Genomic DNA, 6,858 nt, shown 5'->3' with positions numbered 1-6,858 from the left:
TTGATTGTTTGGTCATTCATTCAATTTGATTGGTTGGTCATTCACTCAAACCAATATTTTAGTTTATTATTATTATTTTTCGTTTTTTTTTTATCAAAGATGAAGGTCTCATTCATATGAAGGGGCTAAAAGTCAATATAAGGGTGAGTCCAAAGGCCCCATGGATATAGAAGAACAAAGAAACAACAACAAAAGCTTTTAGGGTCCAACAGAAAAACTAAATCCACTTAGAGAACAGGAACCCTAGGGCCTGGTACTCATGATCCAACACAACTAGATTCGATTCACAATAACAACAGCGCTGTCCCACCATTGCCAGAGGAAGCTCCAGTCGTCAAGAGCTGAATCAATATTGAATGTCAGATTCTCCTACAACACAACCCAAAAGTTATCAAAGCAAACTGAAGAATAGAGAAAATCCAGAGAGAAATTAGGAAAATCATAGCAGAAGAGAAGCGTGTTGAAACAACATATCTTCCACATGCACAATCGAATCTAGAGAGGAAAAGGTGGGGGTGGGGCATGTTGTTACAATGGGAAGATGTTCATAACAACCAACACAACAGCCACCGATCCAAGGAACAAGGGGAGCCTTCGCAGATCTGACAGAGCAAAGCGAATGGTCAGGAAGTGCCTTTTTCGGGGACCAAACACACACCTCTCGAGTTTTTCCTCACGAACCACCATCCATCACTTTCCGCCAAATATGGAGAACTAGAAAACATATCAGTGAAAACCTAAAACATATCTGTGAAAACCTTAAACAAAAACCAAGAACAAATTCATGCAGTCCAAAGGACCCTCTCTGTAAAAGCTCCGACGTAAATCATCGCAAAAATAAATAATATAAACTCACTTTGGCTGCAGGTACTGATTAGGGGAGGAGGCCTCTCTGGGCGGATGGAAACTGCCTATTACAGCAGAAAGCCTTTCGCCTAAAAGGAGAACAAAAAACGAGAGAGAGTTCGACAACCTAGTTTATAGAGGGTTTTTTTCTCAAATCAATTTGATATGCATATATTTGTATATTTTATTTTATAGATGCTTGCAAATATTTTTTGGATTTAATATGCAATTTCCTAGAGATAACTTTAAGCGTTGGTTGTTTTGAATTTAATTAATTTTTATATATCATGAATTTGATTCATAAAATTTAACGAGGATTGCTGGACAAGAAAGACTAAATGTTTGCAATTCTTTACTATTATGATCTCACTTTTTACTTTTAAACAATAGAGTCTATTTTTTTATTTTTTTTTATTTTATCATTATAGCTAATATTTAAAATTAATATTTTTTTTTATTTTAAACAATAGAGTCCATTTTTTTTAAATTATAATTTTAAGTGGAGCCAGGTCAAGAAATATATATATTTTTTAATTATTAATATATTATAACAATATAGTATTAATTTAATAATATTATTTATAATATATTTTTTATAATAATAAATATTTTTAATTATTTTTTATAAATATATTTTATTTTTTTAATATATCATTATTTAATTAAATACTATCAGGTAAATGTGTATAAAATCTGGTTTATAATTTATTAATAAAAAATAAATAAATAAATAAATTAATTAATATAAATATTTAAAATCATAAAAATTAAATTCATATTTTATTGGATTGCTTTTATGCAGTCTATATGTCTCTAATAGTATAATAATATTAATTTTATAATAATAATAATTTTTTTTTTAAATATTAATAATAAAATAAAATAAATATTAATATATTAAATAGGGCTGAACACTCAACTTAAAATCGAACTAAAGTGAATTGATATTTTTACTTAATTTAATTTTTTAATTGATTGGTTTGATGTAGGTTTTAATTTTAAAAAAAATTAATTTTTTAATTCGGTTAGAATAATTAAATGAAAAAATTGAATTAACCAAACCGAACTGATTTTTTTAATAATATAAACTTTCCTTTAGAATAATACGGCACCCTTTTTCCCTTTAAAATTTAACAATATAAACTTTCCTTCCCCAAATGTCTCTGACTTAATGTATACAACAGCCACCCTCTTCAATCCTTCTTCTTCATCGTTTCTCACCATTTCCTTCCCTACTCTTCATCTTCCTTCTTCTTCTTACTGTTTCTTTCACTACTCATCTGTCTTCTTCTTCTAACTCTAATTGTTCATATTATTTTACAAAAGCAATGGGTTCGTTCGTTCCGTCTGCTCCATCTTCATCAATTCGAATCTTCATCTACTTCATCTTTATCTGTTCGATTCTTCATCCACTTCATCTTCATTTGTGTGCATTGATTATAGATGAATTTGAGATCTGTATATTGTTTGATTTTATGTATATTATATATATTTTAAATCCTCTATTAGATTTTTGAATCATATGTGTTCATTATGTATATATTTATGGGTATTTATTTATTGAGATTTATAAATGGATTAATTATATAGATTTGAGATGAATTTGCATATGATATTTGAGAATTTAATGTTTGCAGCTTACTAGGTTGTGTTAAACTGTAAATTATTAAATATTTTATTTCAAAATCAAAGATTTTTAACTGAATCAAATCAAACTGATAAGTTCAATTCAATTCAATTATTCTCTTACTTCAGTTCGATTTCGATTAGCATTTTTTATTAAATTGGTTTTTCAGTATTTTGATTTGAAATGCACACCATAATATTAATTTTATAGTATTGAAATTATATAGTTTCAATAATATTTTTTATTTAAATATTAATAATAAAAATAGTAAACATTAATATATAAAATATATTAATATTTAATTATATTATAATTAGATATATACTAAATCACTGAATTTTTTATAATTTATAAAAAAATAAATAAAAAAAATAAATTATTTAATTAATATAAATATTTAAAATTATAAAAATTAAATTTATATTTTATTGAGTTACTATTGTGGAGTCATGTCAATTACATAAAAGTCAGCTGGGAAGACTAGCTGGTCCACTTGTACTAAAACATTGTCTAAGACACCTTTAGGGTAAACAATAGACCCGTCAGCCAGCTGAATAACAATGCTGGTGCTTTTAAGTGTGCCTGCATTTAATGAATCATAGATGGAAAGGAGCATAATATTGATTGATGCCCCAAGATCACACATAGCTTTCTTTATATCCATGTTACCTATTTTGCACGAAATAGCGAACATCCCTTTGTCCTTGCACTTAGTTGGAAGCTTTCTTTGAATGACAGCTGAAACACATGCCCCTACACTTACCTTTTCATGTTCAGCAAGCTTTCTACGGTTGGTGCATAGTTCTTTCAAGAATTTGGCATAGTATTTGTTTAACACCATCAAGCAAAGGTATATTGATCTCCACTTTGTGAAAGGTTTCAAGTATTTCTTTTTCTTCTTTTTCTTTTTGAGATCTTGCAAACCTTTCTGGAAAGGGAGAAGGAATTTTGAACTCTTCTTCGGGTTGCTTTTCTGTTTCTTTTCCTTTTGTTTGGTTTCTGCTTGGACTGTTGATTTGGGAAATCGACTCTGCTGGGCAAATCTGCCTGTCTGTCGATTTGGTCCATGATTTGGGCAAATCGATGCCCTGAGTCACCACTCGGCAGCTCCTTTTCAGTAGTCTGTTCATGCGTTTGGGCAAATCAATGCTCTGATCTATCAGTCTGAAGCTCTTTCCCACTTCTCAAGGTGATGGCACTAGCATTTTATTTTGGGTTAATATCTATTTGGAAAGGTAATTTCCCTTGTGATTCTAGCTTAATCATAGAGGTGGCCATTTGACTCATTTGCTGTTCAAGGTTTTGCACCGTGTTTGCTAAAGACTTCACGATCTCTTCAAGGGGCACGCTGGACTTTTGAGGTGCCGCTTGGGCTGAATTTCTTTGTTGAAAATTTTGATATTGATTTGCCCTAGCATAACTGAAGTTCGGGTGCTCCCTAAACCTAGGTTGTAGGTGTTAGAGTAGGGATCATATATTCGTTAGCCATTAAATCCTCCAATCGCATTGACTTGCTGGTCCTCTTCTTGAAGGGTAGGACATAGGTCAGTTGGATATTCTATGTTTGCACATATTCCACATGGCCTTATTTGCTAAATTTGTTGAGTTCGTTGAGCTAGTCCTACGACAAGGCTATGAACAGCAGAGATTAGATCAAAAATTTGGGAAGCTAAGAAAGATGTACTTACCTCGTTTACTCTCCTTGGCAGTTGTCTTTGATCGCCATATTGCTTTAAGACTGCTGCCATTATAGAAATTAGTTCTCTTATGGCTTGAGGTGTCTTGTCTTCAATCGATCCTCCACACGCTACATCAATAAATTTTCTTTCCGAAGGTAACAAACCTCCGTAGAAGTATTCAATGAGTGATTTGTTCGAAATATCATGTTGAGGGCAGCTTGTGCATAAGCGCTTGAATCTCTCCTAATATTCATATAATTCTTCAGAATCCCTTTGCTTAATACCACTTATTTCTCTCCGGATGCAATGGCTTTTGAGGTAGGAAAGTATTTGCTCAAGAATGTTCTTACCATATCAGCCCATAAGGTGATGGATCCGGGTGGCAAATAGAATAACCAATCCTTGGCATAATCATTAAGGGAGAAAGGAAAAGCTCTAAGTTTAATACATTCTTCAGAAATACCTTGAGGTCCATGGTTGAGTATCCGATGTGAAATTCTTTTAAGTGCTTATGTGGGTCCTCATTTTTCAAACCTCTAAATTTTGGAAGGAGATGTATCAAACCTGTTTTCAATTCAAAAGGTGTTGTCAAAGGTGGATAGGTGATGCACAAGGGTGCTTGATCACCCACGGGTGTGGCTAGTTCGCGAAGTGTCCTTTCTTATTACATTGGAGCTCTTATTGTTGCGTTTTCAACAGCATAGACAGCTGGTGGTTCAACAGGTACTCAATTTTCTGGTGCAGCAGCTTGTATTTTAGCTTCTGTTGCTGGTTCAGTCACAGGTACAACAGGTTGGACAACTGGTTGCTTAGTAATTTGTGTAGCAGATTGTATGGCAGATTCCAAATTTGTTGTTGTTGCTAATGAAGACAGTTTTGAGGCTTGGTTCCTCAAGTTTCTTGTTGTGCGTTCAATTTCTGGATTGTAAAGCAGGTTCTCTTTACGGCCCGTCCTGGTCATGAAAGGAAAATGCATTAAATCAACTCTTTGGCAACGGCGCCAATTTTTTGATGGGTGTCGAAGCCACCAAAAATAACTTATTAAAATATCAACAATTAAGAATTATAAATAGTGGTAATAGGATCGGATCCACAGGAAATTGACATTATGATTTTCCAAACACTTACTTGCGCAAATCAACAATAAAAGTAAAGTAAGGGGGGATTTTGATGATGAACTAAAATTAAAACTAAAGCAACATAAGAAATCAATATAAGAAAGCAATAATTGAAAGAAGAATAAATTAATGAGAAAAAGCTTTAGTTGAAGTATAGGATCCATTTCAGTTTGGTAATTGATCATCAATATTTGAATTCTTTTATTCGTTTCAATAAATTAGTTTTGGTTATGGAAGACGCTTCACACAAACAAATCTCTCCTTAGGTTTAGATCAATTACGTTCGCTAATCAATCACTATCTAACAAGTCGCCCAAAAAATGTCCTTGGGGTTTTTTTATGCTAATTTTCAACTTTCAGCTGCTTTAAGTAATGAGAGACCTAATTTTAACTAACCAACTGCGTGGTGAATTTGAGTTAGATCATGCAACTTCTTAGTTATTACACTAATTATTACTTGTGTTTGAATAACCTAAGCAATTACGGATTTAAAACATCCAAACTAACAATATACTACTTTGAAACCAAGAACAACGGGCCCTATTGATCCAAATAAGAAAGCAATAATAATATGAAGAATGAAATTGCATAAATATTGAAGAATAAAATATTAATAATAGAGTTTAGATCTCTCAATTCATATAGAAACTGAAATTTCTCCCAAGTTCAATTAGATGTGAGTTTTTAGCCACTCATGACTTTTACAAAAAAGAAATAAAAGAGAAGAAGATGAGAAAGTGGCTGAGTCGAATTGGCTGTGCGTCTAGATCGAGGATTTTGGACGATCTCGATGCCCTTGTGGTTGCCTATTTGCTGTCCTTTTATAGATGAACGAAAAACCCTAGAACAGCCTCTTGTGTGATAGAATTTCCGTTTAATTTAGTTTTTGATTCTCTCATTGATTGTATTTCTTCATAAATAGACTTTCTTGAGTGAAGGAATTCTTTTTGCTGGGTGTTTGATGTGTTTCAGATGTGTCCTTAGCGTGCTTGAGGATTTGGACTCTTGAATTTTGAATTTTGAGTTTTCCGCCTTTTCTGCTCGTTCTCTGTTTGCAATCATCGATTTATCCAGTGATTTGGCAAATCGTCGTCATCTGTCGCAGGTATGTGTTCTGTGCTAGTCATTAATCGATTTGTTTGGTGATTTGGGCAAATCGTTGGTCAAAGGCCTGAGCAGTTCTATGAGTCTGCGTGACACTGTCGATTTGCCTAGTGATTTGGGCACATTAAAACTTGAAGTTCAGCTTCATGCTTCCATTTACTTTGTGTAGCCTTCTTGGTCATTCTGAGGGTGATTTGTCCAAACTGCTTTAGCCAAATCAATCTTCATGCTTTTTAGGGCATTTTTCACCAAATCTTCATTTTTCATCATTTTTCTGTAAAATATGATTAAAAGTACAAAATTAGCTAGAAAATGTATAATTTAGCATCAATAATAACAGGAAAAATGCGCCTAATTTATGCTTGATCATGAAACGTCTTCCATAACCAAAACTAATTTATTGAGATGAATAAAAGAATTCAAGTATCAATGATCAATTCTCAAATTGAAATGAATCCTATACTTCATCTAGAACTTGTTCTTA

General features: G+C 32.5%; 1 long non-coding RNA gene across 1 annotated transcript; it reads right to left on the bottom strand.

Moving 5' to 3' along the window:
- Positions 1-133: 133 nt before the first annotated feature.
- LOC110626861 lies at positions 134-1,042 on the bottom strand. Its single transcript, XR_002489793.2, has 2 exons — positions 857-1,042; positions 134-714 (listed from the first exon to the last, which is right to left on the bottom strand). It is a non-coding gene; the product is annotated as an uncharacterized LOC110626861 (long non-coding RNA).
- Positions 1,043-6,858: the final 5,816 nt, after the last annotated feature.

The sequence above is a fragment of the Manihot esculenta genome, chromosome 11 (genome assembly GCF_001659605.2).
Source record: "Manihot esculenta cultivar AM560-2 chromosome 11, M.esculenta_v8, whole genome shotgun sequence".
Taxonomy (NCBI): Eukaryota; Viridiplantae; Streptophyta; class Magnoliopsida; order Malpighiales; family Euphorbiaceae; genus Manihot; species Manihot esculenta.
Note: the sequence above shows the minus strand (reverse complement) of the source record. Positions and strands in the feature narration are given on the sequence as shown.